This window comes from Chlorocebus sabaeus, chromosome 5 (genome assembly GCF_047675955.1).
Source record: "Chlorocebus sabaeus isolate Y175 chromosome 5, mChlSab1.0.hap1, whole genome shotgun sequence".
NCBI classification, from domain to species: domain Eukaryota; kingdom Metazoa; phylum Chordata; class Mammalia; order Primates; family Cercopithecidae; genus Chlorocebus; species Chlorocebus sabaeus.
In genome coordinates, this window is record NC_132908.1 from 54,555,950 (window position 1) to 54,574,773 (window position 18,824).

An 18,824-nucleotide genomic window follows, 5' to 3' on the forward strand; every position below is an offset into this window, starting at 1 on the left:
TTTGCTCTCGTTGCCCAGGCTGGAGTGCAATGGCATGATCTTGGCTCACTGCAACCTCTGCCTCCCGGGTTCCAGTGATTCTTCTGCCTCAGCTTCCCAAGTAGCTGGAATTACAGGCGCCCGCCACTACGCCCAGCTAATTTTTTGTATTTTTAGTAGAGACGGGGTTTTGCCGTATTGGGCAGGCTGGTCTCGAACTCTTGACCTCAGGTGATCCGCCCACCTCGGCCTCCCAAAGTGCTGGGATTACAGGCGTGAACCACTGTGCCCGACCGACAACTGTGGTTTCTGATGAAAAATTTGCTGTCATTGGAATCGTGTTTTTCTGCGAGGTATTGTTTTCTCTAGGTGCTTTCAAGACATTTTTATCTTTAGTTCTCAGAAGTTTAATTATGAGATATTTTGGAGTGGATTTCTTTGGGTTGCCTCTTTGAGGTTCACTCACATTCTTGAATCTATGGGCTTATGTCCTTTACCAAATTTGGACAGATTTCAGCCATTATTTCTTTTCTTTTCTTTTTTCTTTTTCTTTTCTTTTCTTTTCTTTTTTTTTTTTTTTTTTTTTTTTTGAGACAGAGTCTCACTCTGTCGCCCAGGCTGGAGTGCAGTGGCGTGATCTTGGCTCACTGCAAGCTCCGCCTCCCGGGTTCACGCCATTCTCCTGCCTCAGCCTCCCAAGTAGCTGGGACTACAGGCGCCTGCCACCAAGTCCAGCTAATTTTTTTTTTTTTTTTTTAATTTTTAGTAGAGACAGGGTTTCATCGTGTTAGCCAGGATGGTCTCAATCTCCTGACCTAGTGATCCACCTGCCTCGGCGTCCCAAAGGGCTGGGATTACAGGCATGAGCCACCGCGCCTGGCCTCTTTTCTTTTCTTTTTAAATGGAGTCTCGCTCTGTTGCCCGGGCTGGAGTGCAGTGATTTCGGCTCATTGCAACCTCCACCTCTGGGTTCGAGCAATTCTCCCACCTCAGCCTCTGGGTAGCTGAAATTACAGGCATGTGCCACCACGCCAGGCTAATTTTATAATTTTAGTCGAGACAGAGTTTCACCATGTTGGCCAGGCTGGTCTAGAATCCTGGCCTCAGGTGATCTGCCCGCCTCGGTCTCCCAAAGTGCTGGGATTATAGGCATGAGCCACTGTGCCTGGCCTCAGCCATTATTTCCTTGAGTACCTTTTTTTTTTTAAAAAGCCCTGTCTTCCTTCTTCTCTCTTTCAGGGACTCTGATGGCACAAATATTAAATCTTTTGTTATAGTCCTACAGGTCCTGTATTTTTCAGTGTATTTTCTCTCTGTTGTTCAGATTGGGCAATTTCTATTGCTCTCTCTTCCAGTTCACTGATTCTTTCCTGTTCCCCTGATTCTGTCATTCAGCCCACCCACTGAGGTTTTTATTTCAGTTATTGTGTTGTTTGAAAATTCCCACTGGATCTCTTTATACCTTCTGTTTCTTTGCTGAGACTTTCTATGTTTTTTATTTTCACTTGTTTCAAGCATATTTGCAGTTGCTCCTTGAAACATTTTATAATGGCCACTTTAAAAATCTTTGTCAGATAATTCTAACATCTCTGTCATCTCAGTTGTTGAAATCTATTGATAGCCTTTTATTTTTCATTCAGTATGAGATTTTTCTGATTCTGGGGATGAGTGCTTTTGGAAACCTGGATATTTTCATATGATGTTATGAGACTTTGGAGTTTGTTTAAGCCTCCTGTTTTAGCTGGCTTTCTCTGATTACTGCTCTAGCAGGGGAAGGGGAGCACCACCTAGTTACAGTTAGGTGGAGATAGAAGTCCTGGTTCTCCACTTGGTCTCTGTTTATATCTTGCAGGAGGCTGCCCACTCATTACTATTGGGCAGGGATGGCAGTTCCAGCATCCTCATGTTCTCCACTGATACCACTGTGGAGGTGGCTTCATTACTACTGGGCAGTAGTGAAAGACTTGACTTTTCACCTCTGACACCACCCCAGAAGGGAGGGAGAGGGACACCTCATTACTACCAGGTCAGGTGGAGGTCCAGGCTTCCCATATGGTCTACACTGACACGGCAGCAGGAGAGTCTCGATTTTGGCTGGTGGGAAAGTTAAGGTGCCTTGTTACAGACTGACAAGGGCAGAAATCTAAAGTCCTGGACTGGGCGCAGTGGCTCACGCCTGTAATCCCAACACTTCAGGAGGCTGAGGTGGGTAGATTGCTTGAGCCCAGGAGTTTGAGACCAACCTGGCCAACACGGCAAAACCCATCTCTACAAAAAAAAAAAAAAAAAAAAAAATTAGCCAGGTGTGGTGGTGTAAGCCTGTATTCCAAGCTATTTGGGAGGCTGAGGTGGGAGGATCACCTGAGCCCAGGAAGGTTGAGGCCACAGTGAGCTGAGATCATGCCATTGCAACTCCAGCCTGGGTGAGTGACAGAGCAAGACCCTGTATCAAAAGAAATCTAGAGTCTCCACTAAGCCTTTGCTGTTATGGGTGGAGGTGGGACCAATTTTGTTTGTTTGTTTTGGTTTTTGGCTGGAGCTGAGTGCTTATTGTCTAAACATTTGATGTCTAGCTAGGATGCCCCTTTCTCGGTCCTTTGGCTGGAGAGAGCAGGCTTTTCTCATTTGGTGGTGTTTCTTGCTCTGTGCCCACTGACATTTCTGGGTTGCTAGCCTTTTCAGCTCCAAGTGTGCCATGTATGAGGCAAAAGAAAAACCCAGGAAAATCACCAGTGTGTTGTTAAGCTTGAGTCCCACATTCCCTAGCCCGTCCGCCTTCTTCTCTCCATCTTTCAGAGTCTTCTTGTGTTTGTTTTGGATATAACTTCCAAGGTTTTTAGTTGTACTTACTGGGAGGAATAGGAAAAAGTAGGCCTACTCCATCTTCCTAGAAGCAGAAGAACAAACTCACTTAAAAAAATAAATAAGCACCAGCTCTGCTCTGCCCTTGAACTAGGCAATAAGCAATAATATCCATTAAGTCACAGGTCCAGTGGTGCTAGTTTTGTGTGTGTGTGTGTGTGTGTGTGTGTATGCATATGTATAAATAGTTTTGTTGAAGTATACAACATACAGTAAACTTCATGTATTTAAAATGTACAGTCTGATGAATTTTGACATAGTTATATACCCAGGAAACTAACAACACAATTAAGTTAGTGAATATACCTATCATTTTATAGTTTTCTTCTTCCTTACATTCCTTCTTCATCATTTCCCTGCCCCTGTCAGTCCCCAGGCATCCATTGATTTACCTTCAATCACTATCTATTAGCTTACATGTTTGTTTGTTTATTTATTTATTCGATATAGGATCTCATTCTGTCACCCAGGCTGGAATGCAGTGGCGTGATCATAGTTCACTGCAGCCTCATCTTCCTGGGCTCAAGCAGTCCTCCTGCCTCAGCCTCCCAAGTAGCTAGGATTATTGGTACGTGCCACCACACCTGGCTAATTAAAAAAAAATTTTTGTAGAGACAGTGTCTCACTATGTTGCCCAGGCTGGTCTCGCACTCCTGGGCTCAAACCACACTCCTGCCTCAGCCTCCCAAGGTGCTGGATTTACAGGTGTGAGCCATTGTGCCTGGCCAGCTTGCATTTTAAAATAATTTAATAGACATATATATACATTAGAATACGGCTCAGCAATAAGAGGAACGAAATACTGCAACAACATAGATGAATCTCAAAATAATTACACGGAGTAAGAGTGAAGGAAGCTAGACAAGTACATTCCGTATGATTCCATACATACACATGCGTGTACACACACACACACAGACACACACACATATGCCTACACACAATGCATGTGATATGTATCACAATACGGCATATACAATATATACATCCATCACATACCAAAATCTGAAACTGTTTCATTCATGTGTTACCTGGAATCGAGTATTTGCAATCTATTACTATGAAAAATCTTCCCAAGGTCCAGTTTCCAAATCTGACCTTAGAAGTTGCACCCTGTAGGTGTTCATGCCACCCTTGGGTGTGGGCAGGACCGGGGGTTGTGGGCACTGTGGATTGGATGACCAAGAATTGATTGAGTGGAGACTGAAGGGTGTGTCTCAGCTGCAGCCTGATGTTCCTCTGGTTGTGAGGCCATTGGCAAGTGCTTCTCCTTCCTGGAACCTCAGGGCCCCCAATCATGAGTGGGGCTGGGTGTGGTGGCTCATACCTGTAATCCCAGTACTTTGGGAGGCTGAGGGTGGAGGATCACTTGAGGCCAGGAGTTTGAGAACAGACTGGGCAACATAACGAGGTCCTCATCTCTAAAAATAAATTTTTATATTAGCCAGGTGTGGTGGTGCATGCCTATAGTCCTAGCTACTCAGGAGGCTGAGGCAGGAGGATGGCTGGAGCCCAGGAGCTGGGGGCTGCAGTGAGCTATGACAGTGACACTGCACTCCATCTGGGTGACAGAGCAAGACCCTGTCTCAAAAAATAAATTAATTAAATAAAATCCTGGGAGAGACGCAGGGCTGCACTGAAATTTATAGATGACAGTCTCTGCTCCATCCCCCAGCACTGCCTAGGAGAGGTTAAATGAGGCTGGTGTGACTGGGTACACCCCTCCAGCTCACGGCCAGGGGCCTCAGTCTGTTTCAGTCCAGCATTGATGCTGGGCCTGAGGCCAGGAGGGGCTGGGGGCAGCACGCTGGTCCCAGCTGTGTTTGCTTTATTAGATCCTTTGTGCCCGAGCCTGCAGAGCCAAAAGGCCACCGCCACTGTCGTGGGAGGCTCACAGTCCATTCAGCCCCAAATGGCCCTCACCAGGGCCCCTCAGCCCCACCCTGCGGATGGATTTTATCGTCTTACATTTTCATTCCTCGGCCAACACTCTTTCCAGATGGGAAGACTGGCTTTACTCCTCACCTGAGCATTATTGGGGCTTTTGGTGGCTCTGGGTGCTAGCTTTTGCCCCAATTTGTCTGGGAGGAAATGGGCTTGAGCAGCCATGAAGGAAAGAGATGGGGAGATGGCAGGACCAAGCTGGATGCTCTCCTGGGCGGTATCTGGTGAAGCCTGGGGTTGTGATGGCAGCCCCAGGCTGGCGCTCAGACCTGGGGCTTCCCTCGACTCCTCAGCCAGGAAGGAACACCAAGGCCCTGGTAATCATGACCTCCAGTCAGAATGTGATGCCTAGGGAAACTGAGGCAATTGAGTAAGGGACAGTGAATGAAGTAGACTCATCTCTGCACCTCTGTTTCCTCCTGGAGATGGAGGCGGGTGAGCCTCACATGGCCTGCCCAAAAGGCTGTGCTGTAAAGTACGAGAAGATTCCAGGCAGAGAAGGGTGGTGCTAAAGTACGTAGGTTCTAGAGCCAAACCACGGTGTCCGAGCCCTGTTTCCACACGTGGGCAACTCACCTCGCCTCTCTGTGCCTCAACTTTGCCGTCTGTAAGGTGGGGTTGATGAGGGTGATGATAAGAGTGTCTCTCCTTCTAGAATCATGAGGAAATAGATATAAAGCTGTTAGAACAGGCTCCAGCATGTGAGAATGTGATTGTACCTCCTCTACCCACCCACCTTGGGCTGTTTTGGGGGTGGTGTGGGGATGGTGTTCCGTGAGGGGTTACATACCGGGCTCCGATTACCTCCTGGGCGCAGATGGCAGCCCACACCTCAGGACCTAACCCAGGCATCCACTGGGAGAGGGTGTGAAGGAGGCGGTGTCCCTGGCACTTGGAAATCTACACTGAGAATGGAGGCAGGGAAGGATCTGGGGCCAATCCCAGCTCCATCTTGGGTCCTTTCACCATTGAGAACTTCATTTTCCTCCTCTGGAAATGAGAACATTAAGAGTTTAGTGAAATAAGACCTGTGGAAACATCCACCTGGTTCATGGAATGGAGGGAGGCTTGTCACAAGTATTGAGAGTTTGTGTTTTTGCTTTTTTTGTTTGTTTGTTTTTGTTTTGTTTTGTTTTGTTTTGAGATGGAATCTCGCTCTGTCGCCAGGCTGGAGTGCAGTGGTGCGATCTTGGCTCACTGCGACCTCTGCCTCCCAGGTTCAAGTGATTCTCCTGCCTCAGCCTCCCGAGTAGCTGGAAATACAGGCACGCACCACCATGACCAGCTAATTTCTGTATGCTTTTGTTTTTAGAGATAGGGTCTCACTGTGTTGCCCAGGCTTAACTACAGTGGTGCAATCATGGCTCACTGCAACCTCGAACTCCTGGGCTCATGTGATCCTCCTGCCTCAGCCTTCTGAGTAGCTGGGACTACAGATGTCCACCACCATGCCTGCTTGGCTAATTTTCTTTTCTTTTTTTTTTTTTTTTTTGAGACAGAGTCTCGCTCTGTGGCCCAGGCTGGAGTGCAGTGGCCGGATCTCAGCTCACTACAAGCTCCGCCTCCCGCGTTCACGCCATTCTCCTGCCTCAGCCTCCCGAGTAACTGGGACTACAGGCGCCCGCAACCTCGCCCGGCTAGTTTTTTGTATTTTTTAGTGGAGACGGGGTTTCACCGTGTTAGCCAGGATGGTCTCGATCTCCTGACCTCGTGATCCACCCGTTTCGGCCTCCCAAAGTGCTGGGATTACAGGCTTGAGCCACCGCGCCCGGCCTATTTTCATATTTTTTTGTAGAAACAGGGCTCTATGTTGCCCAGGCTGGCCTCAAGCAGTCCCCCAGCGTTGGCCTCCCAAAGTGCTGGGATTACAGGTGTGAACCACTATGCCCAGCCAACCACTGTTTTAACCATCTTCTCTGGGCCTTAGCCCCACAAGCCTGAAGTTTTCACCCAGGAAAGGCAAAACCCTTTTGTGACATGACTTTTCCACGCCTTCGGCCTCAAACTGTGTTTATACCGCACACGAACGTTTTCAGGCAATTTTTGCCCACACTATAAAAGCATTTCCCAAGCCTGGCCATTCTAGCTACTCTGTGATTTTTGTCAGATTCAAGCATCTCCTCTACTATTATTTGCTCAAGACCTTTCCTTAAATCACCTCACATTTTTCTATTTACCTCAAGAACAAACTGTATAAATAAAATACCTTGAAAATAAGACAAGCACATTCGACTGGGGCTGGCAAACAATGCCTGCCTGGAAAGCTCTGAGGCTTTTGTTAAAAGGAGTTCAGCACATGTCGGAGAGAGGCCAACCCATGCTACCACCTGTCTGAGGCTTTCCCCTTGACAACAGTCAGAGAAGGAAAAGAAAAACGAATAGAGAATCGCTTTCTCATAGTTCAGCCCAGTGTTGATTAAGGCCATTTTGTGGAGTGTGGCTCACATCACTGTATCTGTCACCATGGTGTGCTCCACACCTGGGGAGACACCTTACTAGCCTATTGAACCTCACGGCAGCAATTCCCATTTCACAGGTAGAGAAACTGAGGCCCAGGAAGTAGAAGAATCTGTCCAAGATGATGCAGTCATGCCAGGACTTGAACGGGTGACCCTGGAGACTCTGTTGCTTGGGGCCTTGGCATAACCTAGAAGGATGGGGGTCCCTGTTCATGTCAGCCTTCTATGGGGCCTCTAGCAAGGTCCTTGCTTCCCCCACACCCCTCAGGTCTACTCTTGGGGAAAAGGGTAAGCTCCACAGAGCCAGGTGCCAGGCCCAGGGAAGAGGACGACACCTGGAGTCCCCTGAATCCTGGGCAATGTCACCACAGCCATCAGACGGGTGAATTCTTTTTTTTTTTTTTTTCAAGACAGAGTCTCACCCTGTTGCCCAGGCTAGAGTGCAGTGGCGCGATCTCAGCTCACTGTAACCTCTGCCTCTTGGGTTCAAATGATTCACCTGCCTCAGCCTCCAGAGTATCTGGGACTACAGGCGCCCACCACTATGCCTGACTAGTTTTTGTATTTTTAGTAGAGATGGGGTTTCACTATGTTGGGCAAGCTGGTCTCAAACTTCTGACCTCATGTGATCCGCCCGCATTGGCCTCCTAAAGTGTTGAGATTGCGGGTGTGAGCCACCACGCCTGGCCGTGAATTCTTTCCAAATGACATTGGTGAGAGGCTGGTGTCTTCGAGAGCTACACAGGAGCACTGAGAGCTGGCCCTGTTGGCCAGTTAAGATTAGGCCTTGGCCCAGTGCGGTGTAATCTCAGCACTTTGGGAGATTGAGGTGGGAGGATTGCTTGAGCCCAAGAGTTCAAGACCAACCTGGACACCAAGGCGAAACCCTGTCTCTACAAAAAGTAATAATAATAAAAATTAGCCGGGCGCAGTGGTGCGTGCCTGTGGTACCAGCTACTCAGGAGGCTGTGGTGGGAGGATCACTTGAGCCCAGGAGGTCGAGGCTGCAGTGAGCCATGACTGTGTCACTGTACTTCAGCCTGGGTGACAGAGCGAGACCTTATCTCAAAAAAAAAAAAAAAAAAAAAAGAGATGAGGCCTCTTCCTGTCTCCCTCCCCAACTCGACAGTGACACAAACCAGCCTCCCCAGGAACCTTCACATCAAAGTGGACTGACCAGGAGGGGCGTGGAGAGGAAGGAGACGGGGGCCCCCTAGCTCCTTTAGCTTCCTCCTGGGGAGGCCGGGCGAGAGGTGATTTCTGATGGGCTCAGAGAGCAGCTCACAGGAAGGAGGCCCGGGACAACATTCCTGCCCCACCTCCCCACACAGAGTTCTCCCTGGACTGCCTTCCTGAGCACACGTGTGAGATGCTAATAGCAGGTCCGACAAGCTGCTCCCTGGACAGGCAGCAGTGAAGGGAGGCCAAGTGCTTGGGCCAGCCTCCTCTCCCTTCCTGATTCATTGATTCACTCAGCAAACATCTGAGCACCTACTCTGTGCCAGGCGCTGGGCACTGGGGACACAGTGTTCCACGGGAAGAGCCCATGGCCTTGCGGAGTTCATGGTCTAGTGCAAGTGACCGGCAAGTGCAACTGTGAGAAGGGCAGAAGGAGTGGAAGCGGCTACAGGGGGCTAGAAGAGATATGGGGGCCAGGCATAGTGGCTCATGCCAACACTTTGGGAGGCCAAGGTGGGAAGATCTCTTGAGGCCGTGAGTTTGAGACCAGCCTGGGCAACATAGTGAGACCCTGTCTGTACAAGGAAATATAAAAAAACTAACCCGGCTTGGTGGCATGTGCCTGTAGCCCCAGCTACTCAGTAGGCTGAAGCAGGAAAATCACTTGAGCCCAGGAAGTCAAGGCTGCAGTGAGTCAAGATCATGCTACTGCACTCCATCCTGGGCAACACAGGGAGACCCAATCTCTAAAAACAAAAAAACAAAGACGGAGATACAGGGAGACCTGATTTGTCTGGGAAGGTTTCCTAAGGAAGTAGCCCTTAAGGTGAAAGCGAAAGGATTAGGTAACCTGGTGAAGAAGGGAGGGAGAGTGCTCTGGGTAGAGGGAACTGCACGTGTAAAGGCCCCTTGGCAGAAGAGATCCTGGCCTGCAGAAGGGCATGGGAGGAGACCAGGGCGGCTGAGTACAGTGAAGAGGGGAAGCACAGTGCTTGGAGAGGCTGGATGTAGGGTCTTGAAGGCCAGTCCCAGAATTCCATCTCTATCTTAAGAGTAACAGGGAGCCAGCCAGTCAAGGGTTTTACAAGAAGCAGGAGAGAAGATCCAGTTGACTTTTTTTTTTTTTTCAATAGAGTATCACTCTGTTGCCCAAGGTGGAGTGCCGTGGCACGACCTTGGGTCACTGAAACCTCTGCCTCCCAGGTTCAAGCAATTCTGCCTTAGCCTCCTGAGTAGCTGGGATTATAGGCACACGCCACCATGCCTGGCTAATTTTTGTATTTTTTTTAGTAGAGATGGGGTTTCACCATGTTGGCCAGGCTGGTCTTGAGCTCCTGGCCTCAAGTGATCCACCCGACTCAGCCTCCCAAAGTGCTGGGATTGCAGGCATGAGCCACCGCGCCAGGCCCCAATTTATACTTTGAGAAAGAATCCCTCTGGTTGTCCTTAGAGAATATATGGAGGGGGCCAAGTGGAAGTGGGGGAGCAAGACAGGAAACAAGAGCAAGTCTCGAAGGAGAGAGGTGGTGAGTAGTGAGAGGGTTGGTGGCTCTGAACAGGTCTGAGAGATCTTTAGAATGACAAGTGTCCCTGACTCCTTGGTGACTGGCTACTGGAAGCCAGGACACTCAAGGATAAGAAGGAAGATAAACAATGACCCTGGGACGAACATTATCGTCTCAACGCCTCCACAGATACAGACAGAAAACCAACCCCGTGTTGGACGCTTTTTTCCAAAACTGATTTTTCACTCACTCCCTCTTCTTTCACAGGACAAGGTGAATTTTACCAACAGTCTGACATGCCCCTAGAGAAACGCACTGTCATTTATTTAACCAGCCCCTGACCACGGCCATTTAGCTGTCTCTATTTTTGCTTTTGTAAACAGTGCCACAATGAGCACTCGTGTGGCTAAATATTTGCACCTGCACTTATAGATGATGTGTGCTTACAGATTTCCTTAGGAGAGATTTCTCAAAGTGAACTGTTTCTGCTGCATTTTGCCAGCCTGTCCTGTTCCCATCTGAGGGTGGGCATCAATGGAGGAAACCTTTCTGATGCTCATAAGGTCAAAGCTGTCTTACCTTTAATATTCAGTACCTGGAAAAAAAAACCCTCGGGAAACCAATATGTTGACCAAAGGCTATTAGAATTCCCCAGATGATTTAATTCGTTCCTCCTCTGCTATGTGGACTCCGAACTTCCACTTGACAAAAGTCATACCTGTTTGGGTGAAACATTATTTCCTCACTCCACAGATGAGACTTGGTGAACATATGGGTTTGGGGATGCCCCTTGCCATACCCTTAAGTCCCCTCCCTGGGGTCTGAGACTTAGCAATGCTTGGAGAAATCATTCCCCACAAATTTGCACATCCTCTGAAGGGCCTCTGCAGTGAGCAGCTGGGAGGACCCGGGCAAGGTGAGGAGGGAAGGTGTGGGGATTAGGTCAACCCTCTGCAGGGACAGTCCATGGCCTAAAGGTATGGGCATTGCCCTGGGGATGCACCCTGTGGCCATTTCCTGAAGCAGCACTGTCCCTTGGCAGCAAGACCGGCCACATCATTTTCGGGGCCCAGCACAAAAGAATATGTGCCCCACCAACAAATTATTAATACATTGCCGAGGGGTGACAATAGAGTATTAAACCAAGCCCTGGGCCCTCAGAAGTGTAGGGCGCTGAGTAACAGCACAGGTTGCCCGCACAACCCTGAAGCTGGCCTTCTTGGCAAGTCTCTTCCTCCTGGAAAAGAGGTCTTGCAGGCGTGGAGCAGCAGAGAGGAGGTAAGCGTGGGACGCCAGCTCAGGGAGCAGCCCAGCCTAGCCCTGGCTCACTGCCAGGTAGACGGAGAGCCTCTGGGGCCTCCTTCAGGCTGCCTGTCAGGCTGATGGAGTGGATAGATGCGGTAGAAGCAGATGGGGCCAGTGACCTGGAGACAGGTGTTCGCATAACACCTCTGCAGCCACAAAACTGTGCAAGCCCAGCATGCGGGAGGGAGTGGCGTGGCAAGAATTTGAGGGCGGCCTTCAGAGCAGGAGAAGGAAGCTGAGATTAATAACAGCGAGAGCAACATAAGCTCTTCCTGAACTCTTACGGGAGTCAGGTGCTGTGCTTGGCCTGAAGAGCCATCCCTTGAGACTGGAGCCACTGTTACCCCCACTGAATACAGGAGGAAAGAGGCCCAGAGGGGAGAAGTGGAGGGTCTAGAAATCCTGAGTCCCCTTCTCTGTTCTTCCTTGTCCACCTCCAGCCCTGTCCTGCAAGGGACCAATGCCTGGAGTGGATGGGGAACTGGCCACCAGTGGCAAGGAAGAAACCCAGGAGTCCCACCTCCCAGAATGGGGCTTTGCCTCGATGTTGGGGGGCCTGTTGCCCCAGTCCCTTGTTGAGCCTCCAACTTCTCCTCCCTTTACGAAGCCTGTCCTTTGGGACTGAGGACAGAGATGTGTGTGTGTTTGTGTGTGTGTGTGTGTCCTGGATGCACAGGGGCTTCCCCTCCTTCCTCAAGGGAGTCAGCCACCCCCTGCCAGGACCCACAGTCAAGGCCAGCTCCATGGCCGAACCCCAGATGTTCCTCCCTGGCGCCTCTGTTACTGTTTTTGAATCAGTCGTGCGGTAGCCCCTCCACCCTATCCGGGTTTGATCGTCCATAAAAAAATTAATGGTCCCTGCAAATAAAGAAGCACAACAACAGAGGAAGGCTTTTTAGACAATCAATTAAAAGCCTAGGAGAGGGATTATCTCATTGAAATATCAATTTTTAATAGCACTGCATCTTTGAGTTTCCTCTCAAAAAACTTTGCACAGTGCATTTGCCCGACTTGGTTTCTCCCTCCTGCTCTTGCTGCCTTCGAGTGCCCAGAGCAGGGGCCTGAGAGAGAGCATGGGAGGCCATCTATCCATCCATCCATCCAATGCTTAGTGAGCTCCCGCTATGTGGCTGGCATAGGTGGTGGGGGCACCAAGGTGAGCAAAAAGGAGGAACTTGCCGGCTGGTAAGGGCACGGGAGGGCTGCACCAGTCAAGTGAAAACATTGGCAATGAGGAAAGTGAAGCCATCTGGAAAAATCAATGTCAAGGGACTGAAATGCAGGTTAATAGGGGCACAGGAGAGGGTGTATCCTTTTAGCTAGAGGAGTCAGGGAAGCCCTTACCACTTCCTTGCCCTTGGGAAATTACCTTTAACTTTTTGTTTTGTTTTGTTTTTTGAGACGGGGTCTCACTCTACACGCAGGCTGGAATGCAGTGGCGTGATCTCCGCTCACTGCAACCTCCACCTCCCAGATCAAGTGATTCTCCTGCCTCAGCCTCCTGAGTAGCTGGGTTTACAGGCATGCACCACCATGCTCGGCTAATTTTTGTATTTTTAGTAGAGATGGGGTTTTGCGATTCTCCTGCCTCAGCCTCCTGAGTAGCTGGGTTTACAGGCATGCACCACCATGCCCGGCTAATTTTTGTATTTTCAGTAGAGATGGGGTTTTGCCATGTTGGCTAGGCTGGTCTTGAACTCCTGACCTGAAGTGATCCACCCACCTCGGCCTCCCAAAGTGCTGGGATTACAGGTGTGAGCCACTACACCTGGCCTGGAAGTGACCTTTCAAATGAGACTGGAAGGATGTGAAGGAGGGAAAAGTGGTTCTAGGCAGAAGGAACAGCATGGCTGGAGGCCCTGAGGCTGGAGTGGGATTGGGGTGTTGAGGAGTGGAAAGGAAGCCAGTGGACTGGAATATAGTCAGGGAGAGGGTGCTGTGGGGAGATGAAGCTGTGAAAAGAGACACCATCCAGACCTCAGGGCCCCAGGAGGCCAGGGAAGAGGTGTGTGTTATATGTAGGGTGTGCCATGGGCAGCAGATGCAGTGGGGTTACCAGCCCTGGTTCTAGCCCTGCCTCTTAGTTGCTCTGAGACTCCAGGAAGCTGCTGAAGATCTCAACCTCAGTTTTCTCACCTGTAAGATAATTAATTATTATCCCTTTATAGGGGATAATTGTGATCACCTCACTGGGCTGTCAGGAGCATCAAAAGAAATAACAAAGTCAGCCTGTTTAGCCTGGTACCTCTTTTTTCTCTCTGCCCCACCCCCTCTTAGTTTGGCAGCTTCCTCAGTTTACCCTTCAGGGATTGGGGGACTAGAAAAGCTTCATCTGATAAAGGATTTCTACCAGACTGATTCCTACAGGATTTTGTTATACACCTGAGTCCAGTTTATCAGCCATCAGGGCAGGGGACAGGGTGGTGGTCCAGGGACAGACAAAGGTGTCACTGCTCTCCAAGCATTGCCACTTCCCAATCCCATCCTATCCTGGAATTGAGATAGCTCAGCATTAAGATACCTGAGTGGGCCAGTAGCAGTGGCTCACACCTGTAATGCCAGCACTTTGGGAGGCTGAAGCGGGTGGATCATGAGGTCAGGAGTTCAAGACCAGCCTGGTCAACATGGTGAAACCCCGTCTCTACTAAAAAATACAAAAATTAGCCGGGCGTGGTAGCACACGTCTGTAATCCCAGCTACCTGGGAGGCTGAGGCAGAAGAATTGCTTGAACCTGGGAGGCGGAGGTTGCAGCGAGCTGAGATTGCGCCATTGCACTCCAGCCTGGATGACAGAGCAAGACACTGTGTCAAAAAAAAAAAAAAAAAAAAAGATACCTGGGCGAGTGATCGGGTGGAGGTTTCTGAGAAGGGACTGAAGGCAGGGGGAGCCACGTGTGGCTGGGTGGGCAGGCCATGCAGGCAGAGACAGATCCTGGATAAGGATCCTGCCCCAGGGTACACGAGTGTGCTTTTTTTGCCTGAACAACTGGTCTCCCACACAGACCTGACAGGTGCCCTGGGACAAAGGTGGACACACAACAATACTGCTGGTGCTGGACCCTGTGTGAGGGGCTTGACAAGGGTCCTTTCTAAGCCCCACAACACATCCCGTGTTACAGAGGTGGAAACTGAGTCTCTGAGAGGTTGTGCGGCTTGCATGGTTAGGAGTGGAGGCAAATCCACATCTCTCTGAATTTATGATAATGAAGGGGTCAATATTTCCCTAACCATGAAAAAAAAATGGGTGGGGGATAAAGGAGTGATGGATTACTGCCTAATTAAGAGGATCTGGGGATTCTCAGGACACAGATGCTGGGTACCCTGGGACAAGCCACTTTGCTCTCGGGACCTCAGTTTACTCACCTAGGTAATGAGATTCCCAGCTGCAACCCATCCAAGTTAGGGGATCAGGTGAGGCTCTGGGTGAGAAAGGGCTTTGCAGAATGATCTGAGGGGAGAGGGCTTGGTGACAGCTGTCAGGTCATCACTGGCTCGGTGCTGTAGCTGAAAATGCCCAGCCTTTGGAGCTACCTTGGTTCATTCAAATCCTGATCCTGCCACTTTCTGGCTGGGTCCTTCCCTCCCTGGGCCTCAGTTTTCTCATTTGCCATTTTTCATCTCCCAGGGGGTTGTGAAGGTAAAAATTAAACAGCAAAATAGAGAAGGAGCATGAGCCCCGAATGACGCTCTCCTTCCTTTCCTGGGGACACACTCAGACTCCTGCAGGCAGGATTCCTGCCCTCTGAGCTCGGAGCTCGGGGTGGGCTGATGAAGCATGGTCCTGAATCCCTGTGTTCTCTGGCATGCAGTCAGACCAGGTCATTGGTGCTCAGGTCACAAGGCAGGTGCAGTGGCATTGCTGGGGAAGGCAGTTGGGGAGGAGGAGAGGCTGTAGCAAGAGGCCCATCTGGATTTTTTCTGAGAGCAACAGGGAGCTGAGCCCACTTGGAGAATGTGCTCAAGGGCGAGAGTCTGGGGCACCCCAGGGGCCAGGATGTGGCCAGCCCTGCTAGGCCTTCAGCAGGGGAGGGGAAGGCCAGGCTGCTCCTCTCTGACGTAGGGGAAGCCTGGGAAATGGGAAAGCCTCGGAGGAAGGCTTCACGCTTCCACCTTTTCAGGCCCCCTCCCTGGGATTGGGAAGGAGTCTGAGCACTCTGGAGACCACCCCCAGTGCAGCTGGGTCTGTGAGGCTTGAGGAAGACTAGGAGGCTTTCCAGGGGGGCCCTGCCTCATTGGGAGGCGCCTGTCTGGGGCCTGGGAGGCAGATGGCATCTTGCAACCCTGCAATTAGTAAAGTAGGCAGGGGAGCCAGTGGTGGCGGGGGAGGTGGGAGGCGGCCGGCTGAGAGCTGCAGCTGGCTTCTGGATGCTGCCACTGCCTCCAGCCCCCCTCCACTGGCCCAGAAGGGCTGCCTGGAGTGGCTGGAGGGCCCCAGGAAGACAAAGCAGTGGGGGCTTGGGAGGAAATACAGGGCAGCAGGGAGAGTCAGAGAAGGAATAGAACGGCACAGTCATGTCAGTGAAGGTGGATTTGGACAGCCCATTTGTTCCTGTCCCCATTTGACAGATAGGGAAACCAAAGCTGGGAGAGAGGCAGGAGCTCACCGGAAGACATACAGCCAATCAGAGAGAGGCTGGGGCCAGAAGCCAGGTTTGTCTGGAGGGCTGGAGTGCAGAGGGCTCACTGCTGGGCATGGATTTCTAGGCAGAAATCCCTAGGGGCTGCCTGGTAGAGTCAGGCTGGATAAAATGGCCTTGGCTGGAGAGGAAGGACGGGCTCAGGGCCCCCAGCCCTCCCACTACGGGAGAGGAGGGACCGGGTGGCGGGGTAGTGTCTGGCTCAGCTAGTTCTCCAGCCCGTCTGGGCACTCCAGGCCTATGAGGAGAGGCCCTGGCTCTGCTGCCCCTGGATTGCTGTGGCTTTTGGTACCTGGGCTTGGGGGACTTCCACGCCCCCCTCCAGGAGGAAGACTTAGCTGGGCAGCAGAAAGACCCTCCTAGGACTGGCCTGGCGGTTATTGCAGTGGAGCCGGGGGTGGGGTGGGGTTCTGGTTTCAGCTTCTACCATCCCACCCATCTGTCCTTCCTCCATCCATCCTTCCATGCATCCATCACGCTTTCCCTCCTGCCTCCCCTCTAACACTTAAAGAAATGCCCACTAGGTCCAAGGCACTGTGCTGGTTGCTAGAGGATTCTCTGCCCTCCAGGAGCAGCCAGGGAGGCAGAAGCAGCAGACACATAAACAGCTGCCCTAACATGCTAAGAATGAACCCAGTAGACCGAGCTCTGAAGGGCTGGTGGGACTTTGATGGGTGCAGGGCAGTACTCGGGGCAGTAAGGAGGTTGGCATGGCTGGAGCTGCAGTGTCTGCAGAGTAGAGTGTGGTGGCAGAGGGCAGGGGCCACACAGGGCCTTGCCTTGGAGGATGGGGTGGCAGCCCATGATCAGGAGTGTGGGCCAGGCGTGGTGGCTCATGTCCGTAACCCCAGCACTTTGAGAGGCCAAGGCAGGTGGATCACTTGAGGTCAGGAGTTTGAGACCAGCCTGGCCAACATGGTGAAATCCCATCTCTACTAAAAACAAACAAACAAACAACAATAACAACAAACAGCTGGGCATGGTGGTACATGCTTGTAATCCCAGCTACATGGAAGGCTGAGGCATGAGACTCTCCTGAACCTGGGAGACAGAGGCTGCAGTGAGCCGAGATTGTGCCACTGCATGCCAGCCTGAGCGACACAGAGAAATGCTGTATCAAAAAAAAAAAAAAAATTATAATAATAATAAAAATAAAGGAGTGTGGGCTCTGGCCTGGGATCCCAGTTTCATGTCTAATCAGCTGTGTCGCCTTGGAACAATCACTCCGTCTTTCTGAGCCCCTGGATCCTCAGCATAAAATAGGATGATGATGGTGACACCTACCACGTGTGGCTGTTGGGAGCGACCAGTGAGAGGATGCCTGTGAGGCACCGGGGGGTGGGACGGGGGCTCAACACATTCTGGCTGTTCTCGGCAGTCACCCCTGGAGTGACCAGGAACCTGCGGGGAGTGACGTGCCCTTGGTCTGACTACACTTCATGCTGGCAGGCTCAGCGCCTCCCCTCTCTCTGTTTCCTTACTTGTTCAAAGAGAAACTGGACGAAGCCTGAGGAAGAATCTTCAAATGTCTCCAGGAGTGGGGCAGTAATTTAAATGAGTGAGGGCGGTGCAGGGGAAGGCTGCAGGGAGTGGCGGGGACTGCAGTGCCTAGGGTGCCTGTGTCCCACCCCAGGGAGCAGCCTCCTCTCAGCCCAGCAGCTGTAGCCATGTGGGAGTGAGTCCAGGCTGGTCAAAGATGCTAACTTCTCAAGAGAGGGAAACCCATGCCTTTGTGGGAAAACCTCCATTACTAATGTTAGCAACGCATTAAATATTTTTTTAAAGTATCACGTGTGGCAAAGCTAATGCTTCTGTTGGCAGCAGCCGCCATGACCACTAGGTGACTTTCTCTGCAGGTAAGGTGGGGAGCCACGGAAGGGCTGGGAGCAGAAGCAGCATGCGTTCCAAGCTGGGACCATCTCCAAGCCCTATCTACAACAGTCCCTCCCCTCCCGAGGCCTGTTTTCCTGTGTACCATGGAGGTGGGAAGCCAGACCCTCTCCTTGCTGACATTCTTAGGAGCAGTCTGCTTGGAAGATAGGGGCTGTAACGAGGCCCTGGCTCAGTGCTATCTCACAAGAGGTGCCAGGGAGTCTGGGGGAGCCTGGCTGCGCCAGACAGGGTCTGCTCTGTGTCTGGGAATGGCAGGTCGAGCAGGTCCAGCCGGAGGTGGCTCTTAGAGCTAGTATCAGTGAGGGCCTGGCTCCTGCCTCCTAGCTCTTCAGGGTCAAAGGGCAGCACTTTCAGCCTTTTCTGGGACCAACTTCCTATTTGGGAGAGAAAGCAGACAGATCCCTGGCAGGAAATGACCTTCTTCCCAAAGCCCTGTTTTCCACTGGCGCTGACTTTCCACTGGCCACAAACGGGGAGTCCCCATGGTTGTCTCACGCAGCCCCTCCATCCCCCTCAGAGCCCAGGGGCCTCTTTGCCGTGGCAGCAAACCCACCTCGCTAACATAATTCATTTAGTCTTGGCAACGGACAATTTTTCAGTGCCTGTATTTATTAGCGTCCAGCTGGGCTCCTGGGTCTGCCTCTCCCCTCTTCGCAGTCCCCAGGTCTCCTGGTGACCCTGAGACCCAGCACCAGGTGTCCCTGGTGCTCTGAGCACTGTGGCCTCAGGGCTCCCTCTTAACTAGGCCACGCCAAGAGAGAAAATCATTTAGTGCAGCTCTCACCCCCCCGAGCAGGTGGCCCCTTTATCATCTGAATTTAACTCCTCTTTGGTGCCAGGCTGGAGCCCTAGCCTCTCCTTGCACACCCCTAAACACAGGGAGCTCACCACCTTCTTTATGCTAGAATAATTCTGGCAATGCTTCCTTCTGCAGAAAGTAGGCCCGGGTATTGAGAATTTAACTACAGGGTCCTATCAAAAGAGCAGATGCCCTGAAAGCTACCTAGACTGTGAAAGATCAAAAGTGTATACTACTGTGTTTCTTTTTGAGACGGAGTCTT